This window comes from Canis lupus, chromosome 25 (assembly GCF_048164855.1).
Source record: "Canis lupus baileyi chromosome 25, mCanLup2.hap1, whole genome shotgun sequence".
NCBI classification, from domain to species: Eukaryota; Metazoa; Chordata; class Mammalia; order Carnivora; family Canidae; genus Canis; species Canis lupus.
In genome coordinates, this window is record NC_132862.1 from 23,262,373 (window position 1) to 23,284,120 (window position 21,748).

The 21,748-nt window shown below is 34.6% G+C and overlaps 1 protein-coding gene across 16 annotated transcripts in view; it reads left to right on the forward strand.

The window, feature by feature from the left end:
- The window catches only part of SOX5 (SRY-box transcription factor 5), a 996,739-nt gene that overhangs the window by 204,152 nt on the left and 770,839 nt on the right, over positions 1–21,748 (forward strand). For 2 of the 16 annotated variants that reach the window (XM_072798667.1, XM_072798677.1), the window contains exon 4: positions 11,643–11,718. The exons of the other annotated variants lie outside the window; for them this stretch is intronic. The gene's annotated coding sequence lies outside the window, so the exon portion shown is untranslated. The remainder of the gene's footprint in view (positions 1–11,642; positions 11,719–21,748) is intronic. 16 annotated transcript variants of the gene reach the window in all.

Genomic DNA, 21,748 nt, shown 5'->3' on the forward strand with positions numbered 1-21,748 from the left:
TGACCCAAACAAGAAGAGATGAGTTTCTCAACTAAGGCAGTGGCAGAGGGAATAGATAATAGCGATGATATGTAAGGGATATTGAAGATCTATAATCTGTAAGTTTTAGACACCGACTGAATATGAAAGAAAGGAGGGAAGTCTTTGGATTAGGTCAAAGTTTTTGACCATGATAACTAGGGGGATTTTAATAGCGAATAATAAAAGGAACAAATTTGGCAAGATAATATAATTGGTTCAGGTGAGGATAGAGTAAATATGCTCTGCATATAGGACATTCTATTGAAGATAACTAGTAAGAAAGTGGAGATAACATAAGTCTGCATCTCAGCAGAGAGGGGATATAGATTTGGTTAGAAACTGGTGATTAAAGAGCTTGGATGAAGTAATTAAAATTTACTACAGGGTAGGGTGCCTAGCTGGCTTAGTTGGTAGAGCATGGGACTGATCTTGGGGTCATGAATTTAAGCTCCATGTTGGACTTAGAGCTTACTTAAAAAATAAAAAAGGAAAAAAAGAAATGAGTGCAAAGAGTGAGGAATGAAGAGAAAGAAGACTAAAGTTTTGAAACATTATATTTTGGATATGTTATGAATGTAAGATGAATAAGGTCTGAAAGACCTAATGTATAAACACAGTGACTGTAGTTGAGAGCACTGTGTTGAAATTTGCTAAAAGAAAACTTAAATATTCTCACCAGAAAAAAGAAAGGAATCGACTATGAGAAATAATGGCTATGGTAACTCAGAGGGGAATCCTTTCAAAGAGTACATGTATATAAAATCACATTGCATACTTTAAATATATTATAGTTTTTATTTGTCAATTATATATAGTAATGCTGAAAAATAAAAAATAGTGACAAAATTTTTAAAAAGCTTTAATTAAAGTTTAGGAACTGATCTGGGAACTCAATCCCAATGTTTGGTGTTGTTGATAATTTGAGATTTTCTACAAATTCTTGGCAGAAAGAACTTAAGAATTTAAAACATCTTAGAACAATATGTGGCCATAAATTAGGGTCTGTTTTTTTTTTTCCTTTTTTAAGATTTATTTGTTTATTTGAGAGAGTGAGATTGCGAGAGAGAAAGAAAAAAGTGCAGGCTGCGGTACTGGCAGAGGGAGAGAGAGAGAATCTCAGGCAGATCCCGCACTGAGTGCAGAGTCTGACTGGGGCCTGGTCTCACAACCCAGAGATCATGACCTAAGCTGAAATCAAAAGTCCAACACATAACCAACTGAGCCACCCCGGTGCCCCTAAGGCCTGGTTGTAAAGTAGTTTTGGATTGTCTGTGTGTGAGTTGGGGACCAGTCAGGAAAGCAGATCCCGTGTCCAATAGTTCTATGAAACGAATTTAACACAGGGAATTAAAAGTTAAGATGAAGCTTAGCAATAGCAGGAAGTAACTACTGTCTTCAGAGCTGGAAGAACTATGGGAGGAGGCATTGTTACCAGAATTCAGGAGCCAAGGCTGCCCAGTAGGAGCTGGATTCAAAGTGTCAGCTGCCTTTAGAGGGAGGGGCTGATTTGTGGGAACTAGACCCCCCAAGGGAATGCAGCTGTTGGTAAAGATGTTTCCTGAAGTAGAAAGAAGCTTCTCTTTCTTCCTACTTACTTTATTTTGCCAGTTCTTATTGTAAGAATTTGATTTAAGGCTAGTTAGCAATGGAGCCTAGAGAAGTATTACGGGTGAATTTTAATCCCCTGTGATGAGCAGAATGAGGGTTAGTCTGGTCTAAGAACAAACAGACAATTGAGAGGCATAATGCTAACTAGGTTTTTTTTTTCTGTTTTAAATCGTAATTATGAAAGATAAAGGTAGAGAATCAGGGGCACCTGGGTGGCTCAGTGTTTGAGCTTCTGCCTTTGGCTCATGTTGTGATCTCGGGTCCTGGGATAGAGTTCTGCATCAGGCTCCTCGCAGGGAGCCTGCTTCTCCCTCTGCCTCTCTCTCTGTGTTTCTCATGAATAAATAAATAGAATCTTTAAAAAAAAAAAAACAAGAGTATCACCAAGACGATGTTTGATTTTTTTTGTTAATCAACTACTTTTGTTCTCATTTACCTTATCAAACTAAAACTCTATTGCAAGTAGATTACTAGTCACTTTTAAAATAACTTCACAATGTAAGGACTTTTGTGTTGTGACATTTCTATAACACTGTGTCTTTTTCGTAGATTAGGAGGGCCTAAGAACCAAAAAAAATACAAATTTGGTTTGGTTGCCCCCCAAATGGCTGTTAGAACTAGAACCACTGAGTACACTAAATTTATACAATGGATCAGTGTTCTCACTGAGTCTTCTCCCCAGATTCAACTGCCTCAGTGGGGATGTGCACTTCGTAAAAATGAACTAATAAAAAATCCTTCTGACAATTAGGCTTCCCTTGCTGGGCTTAAAATAAGGGAGTGTGTAGCTCTATATTAAAAGGTGTGCTCTTGATATAGTCTTTTTTGAGGTTCTCAATCAAAGGGCTCTGCTTTTTAGTAAGACCTTTAAACAGCATCAGCCTTTCCCTCAAAAGAGAAAGGCTAAAAAGAGTGCCAGACTCAATTGAACTTAACAGAAAATCCATTGGTGACCAACGAAGCAGAAAGGATGTGCTCAAATCGCTGGGTTGAACGCTCTGTTGTATAGATCAGACAAGCCCATTTAGTGTCTACTGGTTCACACCAGAGTCATATACTTGTTCACCAGCTTTAGCTCCCAGATATTTTAATGGCAGTGTTTACTCGTTTTAGTGGGAGACCAACGAACAAAAAGTCTGTAGGTGGATTAACTGGGTCAAGCTAATTTCTTGCTTGGGTTTTGATTCCCCGGGTAATGAGTCCAGTGTTAAAGTTTTGCTATAATATTGTCATACTGAGTAGAATTACATTTATTTGGTTCAATCTAGGTCTAAGTTGATATTAAAATGTCCATTCTATAGATAGATACACTACCTTTCAAAGCAGTTTATTAAGTAATGAGTATGAAGTAACTTAGGATGATTTTAAAACAAACTAACACAAAAACCCTTGTATGTTTTAAGAAGTATTCCCCAAAAAGAGACTCTAAGAGGGAGATTATGTGCAGATAGTTTATGGAAGGGGGCTCTTGGGAACATACGGAAGAGATGAGGCAGGCAGGATTAGGCCAGGATCATCTTGGTGGTGATCTCCAAGGCCAGCCCTTTAAAGTAGATCAGCAGGTTGAGCCACTGTACCCACCCTGCCCCATGTGCTCACATCCAGTATTGGCTACTGCCAGGGAGGATTTTACCCTGGGGAAGGCAGTTCCTTAAGCTAAGAGAAATTTCTATTTTCCAGAAGTGACTCAGTTGTGAACTCTTTGCAGCTAACGTTCCATAGAGTTGGGGAAATGACTTTGGATCCTAAAGGAAGACCTTCATGGCACAGCATAGCATCCCCTACATCTGATGACTAACTCGTCCCACATGTCTTCTTGTCACATCTATCATTGTAATTCCAGTGTGTTACCAGCATCGTTTCACTATACTAACATAGATGCCACATAATGGTGTCCTTTTGTGCAATCATCTCTGTGTTTTATTTTCCTCCTTTTGTCCAATGATCTCTGGAGAATGCAAATCTGATTCTAGTATTCCTCTGAAGAACCCTTCAGTGGCTCCTGCTTCTCTCAGAATAAACTTCCAACTCCTTAATAAGGCTTAAAGTTTCTTGTTCTGCTATCTCTGTGGCTTCATATCTTGACATTTACATTTTTTGTTTTTTGTACTTTAATCACCAAGTCCTATTCACCTTAGAGCCTCTGCATATACTGTACTGTCTCCTCTAGCTTTCTCTCCTGCTCCGCATTGTAGTGATGCCCCGTTGGCTCCTACCTCAAGATATGCCCAGAGAATCCTACAATGAATCCTTTCCTGATTCCCAGAGGGGTCAAATTCTTTTCATATGTTCTCTGAACTTCCGCTGCACTGCATCCTGTGCTTTTTCTCAGTAACTGTGTATGTATGTACGTGATTGGAGGTGCATGATACAGAGAGGGAGAGACAAAGAGACAGAAACTGATTATTTGTATAATGTCTGTTTGTGCCGTTAAACTTGTAAGCTCCAGGAGATCAGGGAAACTGCCTTTTTCAGCACTATACCCTATCCCAAGCATACTGCCTGACACATAGTATATGACCAATCTATATTTATGGAATAAATGAAAATGAATAATCAACCTGAAAACAAAATCCAGGTATAACTCTAATCAAACTAAAATGTATAGTATGATATACTGCTACCATTTCAAGCATAGCTTTTATTTCCTAATTACAGGTCCAAGGTCCAAAGCATAATATATTTATTTTACTTTTCTGAATCTTACTAGTCTCCCTTGTTATATTCTTTTTAGGATGTATACATATAGGTGTATACTTACACAACACGTGTGTGTATATATATACACATCCACATACATATGTATTCTATATACATAGTATAGAATGAGTTTTATGTGTAGAACAGAGCACAGATTCATCTGGCCTGGTTTTATTATATAGGTACCTTGGCCTTTTAGCATGTTAGCACAGCATAGCATACATACTACAAAGGATTTCAAATAACTTGTGTGAAGTATAGAAAGTAATAAAAATAAGCAAATCATCAATAAAGTAAAATCTTTACAATAGCTGTAAAATAAAATTTTTTATAACTGTGAATGTTTATATAAATCTAAGCCTCGATATTAAAGAATGTTGGAAATGAGCTGATACTGGGTTTTAGAGGTTTTATATTCAACTAGATAAATAAAGTTTTTATTATGTATATGTGTGCTTCAAAAACCAGAGAAAAGAAGGATCTTTGAAATCTTGTAAATGAATGATTTAAAATGTGTTACTCCTTTAATTTTATGTATAAAAATAACGTGGACTGTGTCTCAGTCTAGGTGAAATAACTCATCTGATGTCCAAAAAAAAAAAAAAAACAAAACCAAATCCAAACCAAACAAACCATGTGATTGTATACATTTTACATTTTATGAATACATGTGATTCTAGAAGGTTGTGCATCATTTCTTAATGCCAGTTTATAACTGACAATGCTAGTTTATACTGTATGACCTATTTGTAGTTCACCTAATAAAAACCATACTGAATAAAGTTTTAGTGCCTTGAAGTTTTACCTATTAGCCAAAATTTCCTTTCCTATTGTAGAGACATTGTCATTTTCAGACTATTTTGCAGCAATATCATTTTTAAGAACACAAGTAATATCTACCAAACCAAAAAGAGGCAATGTGAGAACCCTATCTTTTAAGTTGGATTCAGAGATATAAAACCAATAAACTGGATAATGGTGTTAATGCATCAGAGGATTATGAGTTGGAGATGGTGTCTGATTAAAGACATTCCAGGAAGTAAAGTGAATGATGTTCATATGTTCAGGTATTAAAAACCATGTAGACAAAGGAAACTCTGCTAATATTCTCCCTGGAGACATTATCTTTTTGATTTTTCTTAAAAACATTAAGTGAGTGATTATTGCTTGGGCTCTGGTTAAGCTTTGGTAATGTGATGATCCCCTTGCCATCTAGATCATTAACTGCAACAGAGAACTCTGAAATCTCAGGTCTTATTGTTTCCTTGTAATCATCCATGTGTGGCTTAATTTAAACTTATATAATGCATGCATTTGGTGGTAACACTATGAAAAAAAATTTTTTTGAAAAAAAAAAATTTTTTTTTGGCTAATACCATTCCATTTACCAAGCTTATTTGCTTGGAGAATGCCCAAAGGTTTGTGTTTGACTATGAAATATCAGGGCTCCCTCATTGCCTGTTCAACTTGGTTTCTTGTTAATAAAGAGGATTGTATTCATTGCTCTGTATGACAGCTTTGCCTAAGTTGTCCTCTCATCTCCTCTTATACTCCTCAGAGATTTTAGCTTTATTCTTATTTCTTATACCTCTAAAAGAGGGAGGGTTCTTTTCTTTTTTTGCAAACTATATTTAGGTAGTAAAGCAAAGTGGTTTATATAATATATATTTTATAGAAGTAAGAATTATTACCATATGAGAATTTCTAAAGTGCTTGAATACTATATTCAGTTGCACCTGAATGATGTATATGAGTCTTTATGCAAAAATTTCCTTTTTAATTTTCTTGCTTCTCAATGGATGCTTTAAATGGGAGCTCTGCAATGGCTAGGATTGTGTCTTAATCAATCTTGTCTCCCCCCCAACCCCATATTGCCGAGCAGTTCTGGGTGCAGCGTTTAATGATTGTCTGAATATTATGCTGAACTTTGACATAAAAAAATCACATCCCATATTTTATTTCCAAGTTTAAATTTAGGAGATAGTAGTCAATTGCATGTTAGCACCAAGTGGAATTTAATTTTATGGATGCATAAAAGGTAATATTCGTAGCATAGAACCAGCAGCTATTGAAAATATACTTGATAAAATATTCCAATTTCTAAGCCTTGAAATTATATTGAAAATTTGACTAGTTGGAACCTTTTTTATATGTGGAGTTGAGGACAGTGAAAAAATAATGAGGTTTATATTTAAGATCACAATTTAAGTTTTCCAAACATTTCTCAGTGTCACTTGCCTGTCCTTCAAAATACCAGCACTCTCCTTCCAATCAGAACCTACCTCTCAATGTGAAGAAGCCTCTCATACCCCAATGTAAATTTGTGTAAATATGTTACTTTCTCCAAGGACAAATTGGTTAGAGCATAGTAGTTAATAAAAGGGTAGACCTTAGAACCAAATTGCCTAGTTTGAACTCCACAGTCTCACTTAATCTTGGAGTGACCTTATACAAGTGATTTAACTTCTCCCACCTTCTGTTTCCTCAACTGTAAAATGAGAATAATACTAGTTGTTGGGAGAATTAAGCTAATGTATGTAATGTATATCTAACCCTGCCTAATGCATGGTACCATGCTCAATAAGGCTATTTCTATGATATAATAAAATGAAAAGGAAAGGCAGTGTCTTCTCTTCTAGAGATTTCAGAATCCTATGGTGGAAGGAGAATGATTTGAGAAGGGAGCAAGAGTCCCCCACCCACCCCGGGTCCCCTCTTACCCCCCTCCCCCTTCACATCTCTGAAGAGCTACAAGGTGACTGCAGTGCTGCATATTGTAATGGCTTATATTTTTGGATCTCAAAGAATTGAGAGATAGTGCAAAGAACAACTTTTTTTCATAATGCTAAGGAGTTTTGTTGCTGTCATTGGTAGCGTTAGAATGGGTGAATTGAAGACAGAAGAGCTGTGATCTAATAATTCTTTAATTATTTTCAAAATGGTCATAATGTTTATTTTTTAGAATAAAAGAACCATTTTCATATTTCAGATAGTTATGAAAATAAAGAGTACTCTAAAAATGAAATTATCTTATCTCAAGAGCCAGAGAAAATTCAATATTACTATTTTATATATTTTCATCCAGATCTCTATTTCTTCTATATATTTGGGATCTTAACTGTAAATAGGATATTATATATTTCATTTATTAATTAATTTCTATTTTGGTCATTTTCCATGAGATTAAATATTCTTAGTTAATGAGAGTTTTAATTTGTCATCATGTGGGGATAGTCTAGTTTATATGATGTATTGTTATGTGTTTAACCTTTCTCCCATGGGTGGGCATTTAGGTTGTTTGTTTTTAACTTTTTAAAAAGATTGTATCTATTTATTCATAAGAGACAGAGAGAGAGAGAGAGGCAGAGACACAGGCAGAGGGAGAAGCAGGCTCCTCACAGGGAGCCCGATGCAGGACTCCATCCTGGGACCAGGATCATGCCTGGGCGAAACTGAGCCATCCAGGCATCCCTAAATTATATCTTTATGCATAAAACTTTGTTTATAACTTTGACTATTTCCTAAAGACATGTCCTCAGAACTGGAACTACTAAATGAAAGACAAAAAAACATTGTTCTTCAGGCTTTTGGTGCCTTTCCATCAGTGGTGTAAATTTGAAAGCTGATTTCCCTGTCTCCTTTCCAAAACTGAACATTTAATATTAGTGTTTGGTAAAATGATAGGCACTATAAGGTATCCCCTCATTTTAACTTGACACTTCTTTGATTTTTAGTGAGGCTAAATCATTTTATATGTTTACTTCCATTTGTATTTCTTAGTCTGTTCTGTTCACATCCTCCATTTTTCACTTAAGATATATTTCTATATGAATATAAATGCTCTTAATATATTAAATTTTCTCTTATATTTGTTGTAAATATATTCTCGTCTTTAACTTGCCTTTTAATTTTTAAAAAAGATTTTATTTATTTATTCATGAGAGACAGAGAGAGAGAGAGAGAGGCAGAGACACAGGTAGAGGGAGAAGCAGGCTCCATGCAGGGAGCCTGACATGGGACCTCCATCCTGGATCTCCAGGGTCATGCCCTGGGCTGAAGACGGCACTAAACCACTGAGCCACCCAGGCTGCCCATTGCCTTTTAATTTTAATGCACTCAGGGATTCCTGGGTGGCTCAGCGGTTTGGCACCTGCCTTTGGCCCAGGGCGCGATCCTGGAGTCCCGGGATTGACTCCCACGGTGGGCTCCCTGCATGGAGCCTGCTTCTCCCTCTGACTGTGTCTCTGCCTCTCTCTCTGTCTTTCATGAATAAATAAATAAATACATCTTTAAAAAAATAATTTTAATGCACTCATTGGAAGTTTTTATTTATGCAATGGAATCTGTGATTTTGCTTTTTTGATTTCTCCTCTTGCTTTTATATTCAGAAATTGTAGCTACTTTTGCATACTTTCTTCTTATTTTCTTTTTAATGATTTATTATTATTGTTACATTCAATCCTTTATTTTTTAAAAAAGATTTTCTTTATTTATTCATGAGAGACACAGAAAGAGAGAGAGAGAGAGGCAGAGACACAGGCAGAGGGAGGAGCAGGCTCCATGCAGGGAGCCTGATATGGGACTCGATCCCGGGTCTCCAGGATCACACTCTGGGCTAAGGCAGCGCTAAACCACTGGGCCACCTGGGCTGCCCCATTTAATCCTTTATTATTCAATTTGGTATACAGCATAATATTTTCCTCAAATAACTGTTCTCTCATCCATTCATTAAATAATCCCGCTATTTTTTAAGATTTTTTAAAATTTATTTATGATAGTCACACAGAGAGAGAGAGAGAGGCAGAGACACAGGCAGAGGGAGAAGCAGGCTCCATGCACTGGGAGCCCGATGTGGGATTCGATCCCGGGTCTCCAGGATTGCGCCCTGGGCCAAAGGCAGGTGCTAAACCGCTGTGCCACCCAGGGATCTCTAATCCCGCTATTAAATTATTATATAAACTAGAATTTGTTTCAGGGTTATACTATTATATGACATCGCTTCCATTTTATTTTATTCAGTTGATCAGGTTGTCGGGTTTTTTTTTTTTTTGGTTGCCAGTTTTCATACCTGTAATATCACTCATTCATTCAGTTGATATAATTCCTTAAATAATCTTATTAAAGATGTTTTCTGTTATTTTTTGGCCTAGATGAACTGTAGATACATTTTTAAATATCCAAAAATGTCCATTGGGATTGTTACCAAAGAACAATTAACAAACCAACAAAACAAAACAAAAAACAACTAACAATATTGAAAGCTGGTAACCTTGTCTTTTCACTGTTGTTACTGGTATAATAAATCTTTTAGATATTAGGGTTTTTTTCTGGCCTGCTGGATTGAGACAAATAATTTTTTTGAGACAAATAATTTTTATTAATGAATTATATACTGCCATTTTTAATTTACTGAAAGTCTATTTTTTGTTGTTAAACATAAAGTGGATTTTTTCATATTTTAAAATGCCATTTTATCCTCTAGCAAGATGATTATAGTGGTGTGAATCTTTTTATTCATAGATATACTAGTAATATACTACTTCTTGGATTAATGATAAATCTTTTAAGGTACCATTTAGTTTGCCTACATTTTATTTAGACTTTTCCCATCTATATTTATAATGAGCTGGGTTTATGTGCTGTTTCTTTGACAAAAATCTTTCTATTTCAATCTATTTTACATATTGAGTTTTCATTAGAATTTTATTCTAAGAAAGTATTCCTGTTAGAAATTTATTTAAATTTGCAAATCATCAGTTTATTTTGTACTTTTTGCTGGCGCTTTTCTCCAATTTAGTACCATTATTAAACTAGCATGATAATATGTATATGGTAGCTTTCTATATTTTCTATGCTTAATATCTTCATTCTTAAAAAAAAGTATAGAATAATTTGTTGGTGGAAAAACTAGGATTCCGAAGTGTAATAACTTTGGAATATGCTAACTCTTCAGCTTTCATTGTTTTTCATGTGTATTTGAGCTTTCATTATGTTGGTTGAAATTTGATAAGATTTTCTTTCAAAACAACTTCAAACAAAATCAAAACCTCCATTCCTTATTAAATCAATTATAGACAATTACCTGATTACTCACTTTCTGGGATAAGCACATTCTTCTTCTCATCTTTTCATATACTTCTCTTGACTTTCTTCTAGTTCTCAATCTCTATCAGCATTTCAATGCTTTTACACTATCAGTTGCCATTTATTTTCTGTATTGTTACCGTCCTTAAGTCTTCTGTGATTTGGTCTGTGATTCTAAAAGGTAAAACCAATATGCAGTTGAGAACGTTTGGGATATTCCTACTCTCTGGATTCCAGTATCAATTGAGAAATTTCTAGTGCATATTTCAAATGGTTGCTACATTCTGCTACTCTACCAGCCACTTCAATGCACCCTCTTAGTTTTTCAGACCTCTAGTCAGACTATCTATCCTAATCATTTCCCCTTTTCCCTGGAGGCCTACTGCCCACCTATTCAAATCTTGACTGTCTTACTGCTGCTTACTGCTTAGCTTTTCTCCTGGGTCAGATCTCTTATCTTCTCACTCTTCGTACTTTCTTCTTTCTTGGTTTCTGTCAATTTTTCTCTCAATTTTATTAGTGGATCACCTTAAACAACTTTCTAAGTAAGTTACTTGCATTTAAACCTCCATAGATTTCACATATCTCAAACTATCATTATTCCCTCTCATATTGGATTAATAGCATGGCTATGCTTAAAATTCAAGATGGAAAATTATTTTCTTTCAGAGTTTTGAAACCATGTTCTTTCATCTTCTAGAATACAATGCTGCTAAAAATCAGATGCCTGGTTAATTCATATTTCTTTGAGGACATGTTTTAGCCCTTCCCTTTTAAAGTATTTTAGGTCATCCATAACATTTATCATGTGTTCTGGGAAATTCTTTGCTATTTTGCCTTGAATAATAGCCTTCATTTTTTTTTTTTTTTTTTTTTTTTTTTTTTTTTGTGGTGATACTGGCTGCCTCTTAGACTTTCTGTTTTGATCCACTATAGAATTTTTTTTCTCTCAAATATTCTGACCCTATCTATATATTCTATATTCCGGGAAACATTCACATCATTACTTCAGACACTTCTATTAATTTTGTTTTTCTAAGCAATTGTATTTTAATTTCCTGTGGTTCTTTTGGACTTTCCGGTTATTCTTTTTTCATAAACTTACTTTATGGGTGCTGGATATTCATTCTTGAGTCTAACAAGTGGACTCTGAAGCAAATATATTAAAGATCTTATTCTTTCTGTTAATAAATTCCAGAGGGCTTTTGTTTTTATCTTTTATTCTTTAGGCTTTTCTCAGAAATTAGGTGACCCATTGCTGGCCATCATTTTTAAGAGTGGGGAAACAGAAACGCCACTTCAAAGGTAAGTTACAATAATGGGGCTTGACTCAGTGCTAAAAATAGGTAAGTTGCCTGCATTGCCTTGGAAGACTGCTAAAGTCAAATAGGGGAGACTTTTCTCTGAAATGTTGACTTCCACACCAGCTGGCCTACTTTTTTGACAGTTTGGACAAGTTCTTAATAAAGAACTTATTATTTTTTACATGGGGATAATATAGAACTTGGGGAGTAAACTATTTCTTACCAGGTGCTTCTGTGAGTACTTTCTGTTTCTGGCCCACCTCTACTTCTCCATGGTACCTAATACCTCCTCTGCTGGAGCTCTGATAGTGAAACTGGCTTCCTTTCAACTGCAGCCCTGTATATTTATATTCAGGCTTATGGCTGCTTCATCAGTCATTGCTCCTCCATCTGCTTTCCATCTTCTGGAAACTTGGTGAAATCTCTTCGCAACTGATAATTTCCTTATTCTCAGTGTTTGTGTTTGTAACTTTTAGAAAATGATTTTACTCCTTTCAGTGAAGTTTGAGGCAGGAGATGCATCAAATCAGAGGACTGTGTTTAGGTCTCTAGCATACGCTATAGACATCTTCATTTATTTTCTCATGCATTCATTCAAAATGTATCCTTGCCCTGTCTGCCATGTGCCAAGTTGTTTCTAAAGATAAGGCCTGAACTTAACCTCCCAAACTCCCTGCTTTCATGGAGCTTTTATTTGAGTGGTTCCTTGTAGATAGATAATTAGGAAGCTCACTCCGTAGTGAAAGCCAACGCAAAATGTCATAGCTGCATTATTACTGAGAGAAGTAAAGAAGACCCAGGCAGGATTGATATGGGAAACTAAGGTCCTGACTGCTTCAAATCTGCAGCCTGAGCCGACTCATTCTCTCCATGTCTCACCATCTTGGAAAGCAGCATGCATCCTGCCCTAAAGACCCAGATCATATACCCTTACCTAGGCATGTTCTATTCCTTCTTCCTCCTTTCGTCTTGCATATTTCTGTTATATATGCTTCTTATAGAAATACTGTTGAGTTTGTCCTTAAGCTAATCTGATTTTTGCTCCCTAGGGGAAAATTTAACTTTTTATTTATTGTCATGATTGTTGTATTACTCTTAATTATCTCAACTTCTTTTATGTCTATATCTTCTGGGTTTTTTTTCCTTTTTTTCCTTTTTTTTTCTTTTTCTTTCTTTTCCTTTTCATCCTTTGTGACATAGTGTATGTTAATTTTATGTGTTCTTCAGTGGTTTGGGAGTTATATATCTTATTTATAAATCTATTAATGGTCATATTTAGGTTTTAAAATATATATTTAAGATGGCTTCTTCTCTTATGTTAAAAGTTAAGAACATACCACAAATGTTTGAGTTCTAAACTTTTGTAAAATGAGTAATTTACCATGCTTTTCTACCCCTTTGACTACTTGTCAGATGCCATTATCATTTCTAATTTCCTAATTTGAGTCATGTTCACTAGCTTGATTGGAAGAGTGAGTGGGAGAAGTTCACCTGTGTTATTGTAGTGAGCTAATACAATAAACTAATGTACTTTCTTTACAGTATAAATCTTAGTAGGATTTTAGTATATAACATATAAGAACATGGTAATATCTAGGCTTATTTCTTTCTTTTAAAGAAATAAGGGAAACCTTCAATACATATCCTAGTCTTAATGCATTAGAAATGAAATATTATGTCAATAGAAACATTGTTGTGTGTTTTAAGCATGGTTTTGTGGTCCTGTAGAGTCAAATGTTACTAGGGTTGATAAAAACATTTTAAAAAGAAAATCAAGGTGAAATTTTGTTTTTACTTTATGTACCAAGTGAGCAGGCTTTAAAGACAAATAGTTGCATTAGAGCAACAGATAAAACACGGGTTAAATAGTCTTTAAACAAAATGTAATGATGAAATAAAAGTAGTTTGCATTCCCCACATCTCTGGAATTTGTTTTATTCATTGCTAGGGTTCCTTTAAAATTAATTTTAATGTAGTCTTGGCCATATCCTGACAAGGGTGAAAGAGTTAATTTTCTTTGCTACCCACTTTTTGTGTGTATCTGAGTAGCAGCTCCACTATGGGGAAATGTGTGGAGGTAGAGAAATATCAAACTAAGCTTTTGCTCTCTGTGGATAATAAAAATTACCCACTTTCTCACAGATGTCAAATCTGGCAGATTTCCATAGAAAATTTGGATTGAATGTCAACTACCCAAATTATTTTAGTGTCTGCTGAAGTGTGTGCTTGGCAGGGATTTCAGCAGGAAAATAGGAAGTGGGTTTGAAAACATTAATAATATCTGAATACAACTCCTTAAGCTGATTGTTCAGTAGATGAACCAAAGCATATATTGTCCTTGTAAGCCAAAGCTCTCCAAGAAGTCCAGGTGGACACATTGTTAATGTTTCAAATATAGAAGTTGAGAGGAGGGCTTATTTAGGAAACAGGATTTGCTATCATGGGTGGATCTTCGCTTTCTCCTTGAATAGTTTAGATTGGCTAATTAACCACTAAACATAGTCTAAATGGCACAAATACCATGTAGACAAAGAAGATAACTTAGATTTTATTAGTTATAAATCATTTGTAGAAAGATAGATTTGTTCAGAAATGTCCTGAGATTTGGTCAGAAGAAATGAGTTCTAATACTGACAATGACTTTCAGAAGTCTCCATCTTTCCAGCCCTTAGTTTCCTCATCTGTAAATCAAAGGGGATATATTACATCATCTTTAGGGGGTACTTTTGGTATGTTTTGATCCATGTTGATAAGGAAAAACTTAGATAACTCAATACTAGAGAAATCTACTTAGTTTGTTTACCATGAGAGGAAACAAAGCTCCTTTGCTTGAGGAAGAAATTAAAACTGCAGTATATCCAGTAACATAAAATGCATTCTGAGCAGTTATGCAACATCAAGAGATTAGCTTAATCATAGCATGCATTTTAAATTTATATAAATGTGTCTTGTTATTCATCAGAAGTACTTCTCTTTCCTCTTTCAAATGCTATGTCATTATGAAATTTATTCATTCATTCAGCAGATATTTATTGAGCACCTACTATGTCCCAGACACTGTGCAAAATGCTAAGTAATGAACAAAAAAGACAAAAACACCCTTCCTTTGTGAGATTTACACTGTAATGGGGAGGCAAATAGTGAACAATATGAACAATTAATACTATGTCAGATAGTGGTAGATGGAGGAAGGGAGCCTGGGTGTGTATTGTGAGTGTGTTTGTGTGTGTGCATGCATGTACATATACATTACAAATAAGGTGATTAGAGAAGGTTTTGCTGAGAAAGTGAAATATGCGACAGCATCTGCAAAAGGCAAGGAAGGGAACCATGCCAATACCTGAGAGAGAAGCATTATGGATATAAAACATAGAAAACACAAAACCCTGAGGCAGAAACATGCTAGACATTGTAGGGAATAATACTATAGCATTGCTTCATGCCCTCAAAAATGTTAAAAAAAAAAAACACTTATTACTAACCATCTATATGCCAGAAGTTTACCTGAAGTTTACCATCTAGTAGGGATAGATAAGCATATAAACAAGAGCCATTGAATCAAAATATGTAGGAGTCATGAGATTTTGTTAAGGGCACGGTGAGCCCTCAAAGACTAGGAAGTAGTCAATTCTATATGGAAAGTCAGGAAAGAATTCATACCAAGTCTGTTCCCACTCCAAATCGCATCATAAATTGCTTGTAATACTTTTTATCTTTGCAAACACTTAGGTTAAGTTACACTATTGTATAGCTTTAAATATATAAGGAATGACATGAATATGCTGGAAGATTTTTCTTCCATTTTTGTGGGAGAGAGTAAAAAGTAAGAGGAAACAACTGAGTGCTGTACTAGGCACTTTTTGCATGTGGTATTTTTTTGTTCTCAACAGAGTGCCACATGATTCTCCTGGTCCTTGTTTTAAAGATGATGAAACTTAGGCTCTGAAAGGGAAAGAGATTGTCCTCAATTACAGAGTGAGTAAATGGTTGAACAGAGATTCAAATTTAACTTTTCTTCTTGTTCCCAGCATGTACATTCCTATGTATTTTTACTCATCCATGGTTATATCATCAATGGAAACTTTGAGATATTATGAGATAAAGGTAAAGATGGGGGTGACTATAAGATTTTAGACTCTTGGAACTGGAATTGCTTGGAATAAAGTTTCAGCCCAAAGTTGGGAGATTTGACTTCAAAATTTTCCACACACAAATAGTACATGCTAATTACAGAGCACCTTATCTAGTATGTACACACACACACACACACACACACACACACACTCTCCTACTTCTGTGGTGGTTACTATTATTACTCCTATATAAAGTGCTCTCCTATTTAATTAATTCTCACAACAAGGCTATGAAGAAGATATTATTGCCTTCATTTGGGAGATGGTTTATCCATTCCACTCTGGAACCCTCATTCTTAGTATTCGTGGGATTTACTTTGATATCTAACAACCTACATGATTGAAAATGTTCTTTTTTATGTCATATCTAATATAGCTCTTCTCTACTGTCATGAAAATGTATGCTCTTCTTCTTCCACAGCCACAAGATGAAGCTATTCTTCACTGTTCTATATATTAGTATATACTTTTAGATGGATAGATTTTTCATTGGGGGGAAAACAGTGAGAATTTATTTGTTGTGTCTGATGTTTTTTTCTAAATCAAGGTGTATTGCATGTCCTGACATTTTGTTTTTTGTTTGCTTTTCTCAGTGACCCTTTCCTCTCTGGTTTCTTTATGTAACTATTTGAGATATCTCTGACATATCATGTCTGAGATATGATATATATTGATTTGTTTAAAAATGTAGTTGAGGGATCCCTGGGTGGCTTAGTGGTTGAGCGTCTGCCTTTGGCTCAAGGCGTGATCCTGGGGTCCAGGATTGAGACCCACATTGGGCTTTTTTCAGGGAGCCTGCTTCTCCCTCTGCCTGTGTCTCTGCCTCTCTCCCTGTCTCTCATGAATAAATAAATAAAACCTTTAAAAAATGTAGTTGACATTTAAATCTGTCATAAATAAATTATAAAATATTATAATCTTAAGTCTATGGATATATAACCAAGTTTTTTAAGTAATATAAGCCAAACTGAAAGCTATGTTTTTGTTCTCAGGATCAACAATTTTAGTGTGTATCACATTTTATTATGTTCAATTAATACTCTTTAAGGGTTTATTTTTCAAGTTTCTTTTTACAAAACTGATATGTGATGAGACTAAGTAACTTTTCCAAGATTACACAATTATAAGATAACTGATACTGGAATTATCTTGCCTTTTTTTTTTTTAGGGAAGCAACATATCCAAATTCATCTATTTGCCCCACTTTTGGTACCTCAAATGTTTATTAATTTGTGGTTTGTATCTGAAGAAGAAAAGAAAAAGATTTGCATTGTGATGCGTGGAGTACGAGGCTTAAAAAGATTAGATAACTTTTCCAGGTATAAAAGGCACTAATTAAAATAATAACTAACTTTTACTGAATATTTCCCAGGAACAAGGTGTTCTTTTAAGTTTTCTACATGTATTAATTTATTGAAAGTTCACAATAGTCCTTTAAGATAGGGATTGCTATTTCTATGTTATACACAGAGAAACTGAGGCATAGAGAAGTTAGGTAACTTGCCCAAAGACCTAAATACTGGAAAAGATTATATAGGTAATTTAGCTTTACCATCTGTCTTTTAACTACTGTGCTATATATTTGTCACAGATAAGAGATGATTATAGGGTTTTAAAATAATGATATAAAAACAGGTGGAATTTCAAGACTGCTAATATATGTAATACAGTATTGCAAAAACTTGCTTTTGTTAAAAAATGAATAAATGTCATAACTACCTATAGAATTACACATGCAAAGTAGTCCTTCCTTACACTTAGTTATGAATAGGAAAACTAGAATACATGGTTATTAAAGAAGAATTTCATGATGAAATAAGAGATAGAGATAGTTTGACAGAACTCTAATTAGAGAGAGAAGATAGCTTATCTGGGAATCAACTTAATATATTTATCCATCTCTTCTACTAAAGGCAGTTGATGGAAATGTTTGAACCTTGATTTCTCACCCAGAAAAGTAGAACACTAGGAATATGATTAGGATTTTTCCAAACAAAAGATTTAATGAATTAATATCATGAATAATGCTTAATTACTAATTGCTACATGTCAAAACCATCTTTAAGGAACAGGATATTTGAAGTAAAACCTGAAGGTATAGAAGACCAAAGTTCAAAATTATTCCTTCTTTTTTACTTCTTAAAGAGTAGAATCTGAGCAACCGACAGCAAAGAACTATCTAGTCCACTTTTGTTTTAACAAAGTGTTCTCCTCATCTTACGGTCATCATCTTTCTTTTAAAGGTAAAAATCCTTAAGATACTTAATTCGTGGCAGGCATTATTTAGATAATAGTAACTTAGTACATTTTTTAAATGACTGAGGCATTCCTCTCTATCATTCCTACTTATTTTGCAATCTTTTTCAAAATATTATGTCAACTTCTTCTCCAGGCTATAATTAAAATAATTAAAATATAAAAATATCAATATTAATGTACTGTGGAAATTGTACCATGTTATTTTGTTTATGTTTTAACTTTCAGAAATGGCACGCTGAAGTTAGAGATAAAGTTTTAGAGTGTATGTGCTAGAAAATTAATAAGATTTGTGTCTGGAGTTTCCACTCTGCTATCACTACTCTGTCACTAATTTGATTATGCACATATAGCTCACTCCTACAATTATATATCCTTACTTGTTTATTTTACTCTACAACCTCACTAAACTGTTTTGAGAATGAATGAAATAGTTTGTATTACAAAAATTAAAACATTGCTTTATTATAATGGTACATAATTATTTAGAGGACTCATTAAAACAGATGAATGGGCTGACCTCCATTGTTTCAGAATCCGTACTTTTGTGTAAAGTATGTGACTATGCATATCTAACAGGTTCCCACATGATACTGATGCTGCTGGACCAGAGACCACACTTCGAGAAGCACTGTCTTATAAAACTGAGTGAGGTTAAAAAACGTAACTCAGTAACACAGTAATAACATACGGTTTATGTTTGAATGGAGGAGAGGATTTGATCTTGAATTTGTTTTCATCTTTGAAGGTAACAATGACTAGAAAGTATGATTAAAAAAAGAAGAATTTTAAAAAATGTGACCAAAATAACATGTGGAGGTTATGACAGAAACCATTGTTCTGCATTGCCCCCAATCCACACTCCCATGCCATCCTGTTGTGAGTATGGATTTTGCTTCTTCCCCATGCGAAAAGTTGACAGCACAGTGCAGAATTTCATTAACAGGGATTTCTTGTTTGCAGGTAGTCTTTTTTTCTTCTTCCACTTTTAACGTGTTATCAAAGGTATAGCAGAGAAAATGTGAGACAATTCAGTATAATCTCTGTGAGAAACATCAGCTCACCGAGATGCCAACATAACAGTTTCAGACTTTTTAGAGGAAAGAAAATTTAGGTCAGCCTTAAAGAGAAACCTGTACTAGAATTAATACTCAGACACACACACATGTGTGCATGCACATATGCAGTTTTTCTTTCAAAGATGTCATTATATCCATCATCTCCATTTGTATCTCTCATTACAATAAACATCATTCATTGGCAATAGTAGTTAACACAGACTTTGTCATCTTGTTCAGATCTGCTTTCTGAATGCCTCTTCATTAGGGGAGAGGTGATCTGTTTAACTTGTCATAAAGTCACATCAAAAGTAGCACCTTAAACAAATACTTAGGTTCACTTTGCTAATAATGATAATGTCTTACATTCAATGAGAAACAAACATATGTCCATCTAATTTGCATTTACCATCACTGTGGCATAAGTTGCTACCTTGATTTTTTTTCATCTTATGAATGGGATATCTATTGTCCATGAAAAAGCATAGAACTAATAAACAGCCGTAGAAATTGAATGATGGATTTGATCTCACTGCTGTTTAGTTGACAGATGGGAATCAAACAGACATAAACTCTGTACTTCCAATTTATTGCTGGGAAGGAAAATTGTGTGCCCAAAATGCCATAAGACAGGTTGTTCTTCCAGCATTTATAGTCTGGTGGGAAGGAGAAAATAAAGGTCCTGTAGTCTTTCAAAAAAGGCAGTTTTAAGCCATTTTTCAACATAATATTTCAGATTTCCAGTTTGGATGAGAATGTGAGTATATCAGGGCCAACTTCTGAACCTTTTGAAGTTCATTCACATAATATAACTCTTTTTTTCAATTTCAATTCATTTGTTTTAAATGAATGATTCTCTACCCAACCTACTGCAGGTTCCCAGTAAATTTTCTATTTAGAGTAATTGTAAATAGTCTTCCTTGAAATGTTAAAATGTGTTCTCTATTTATATAGTTTGATTTTTCTACATTCTAACTAGATGGCTCAAATAATTGTTCAAATATATTGAGTCAACACAATAAAACTAAGATAGTCTATTATGTCATGAATATGAAATGAGCACATGATATTCATGGCTCTAAACTTTAAAAAATACATGAAGAGGCTTATTACACAAATTTACTATATTATTTGATTCTTGTATGGTAATTCTTTAAACACTTCAATATGAAAAGAATTGTAATGTTCACCTTTTGGGAAGATATCAATATTACACTTCATGTATCTCTTTAATTTCAATTATTTAATGTTTAATTTTCAAATTTCATGCAAATATATTAGTAAGAATTCTATCTATGATTACCCACTTGAGATTCCTCTGTTCAAACATAAATTACAGTAGCAATATCTTAAGTACATGGAATTTTATTAATTAATGAAGAAATTTATTAATTCACAAACATTGGTTAGTCACTTATCATGTATGAATATCAGAACTGAGTTTTTAGACATTTTTAATCCATAGATGAGCTAGTTAACTTTGCAAGGATGAACTTGTCTGACAGCTTTTGCTATAGCATTAACTCTGGCTAACATCCTTATACACACAGGCCTGCTAAAAAGAGGGGCAGAGAAAGGAAATGTAAATGACTTAGTACAACACAGAAAACAAAACAAAACAAAACTCACATCTTATAGATTGTACACTGTGTAGAAAATTTAGAATCTGAAGAATATTGTATTAGATTGGTCACAGAAAAGAGTTTTATGACTTGATAATGAATTAGTTTAGTTGTATAGTGAAACTATGCCAATGCATGTGCAAGAAGAAATTAAATCTGCTAATATTGTCCAGGGAAAAAGTTAAAACTAAGAGTAAAGACAAAATAAGGCTTTGCTCTAAAAAGTAAAAATAGAAATTGGAGAAATCTGGTGAAGGAGAACAACCAGTTTAGTGTGAAATCATTGAAAGCATAAATACTGAGATGGGGTTAAAGATTAAAGACCTGAAAATAAAATCTATAAAGGAAAAACTTAATAAAGGGAAAATTCTCTTACTAAAGCTAGTTGTTTGGAACAATTAGGAAGAAAAATTTTATAAAACAGTTTTTAACTTGATTGTATAAAAACCAAAGGAGTCAAAATAGAGAGTGGGAGGGGGAAATCCTTGTTTTTGAAAGTAATCGTTGTTTTACTTTTGGTGCTTTCGTACAACTTGTGTAATTTTTCCCAAATATTTTCTATATAATTTTGTGCTTATCTCAGAATTTATCACTGTGGTATGCACTGAGAATGCAAAGTGAAGGAGGCCTGACCCTGCCTACAGGAAGTATAGCAGTCTAATAAAATATGAACAAATGACAGTGGGAGTGATGTCAGCAACACTGTGTTATATAAGACATTCTACATCATTTCTACTCCTCAACACCAACAATTTGGCATTTATCCCTGGACAAAAGTGCTTTTGTGGGAGCTCTAGGATCTAGCACCTTATGATAGGGGACCTGGGAGAAGTCTCACTTCCCCATGCATCTGGTAGTAGGCATATAGACCTTGGTCCTAACTGGGGACTGGGTGGTAGCTCATGAGCTTTCAGCCATGGTTTGGCCTGGCGAATGGGGGACAACCACAATGAGGGAGCCTT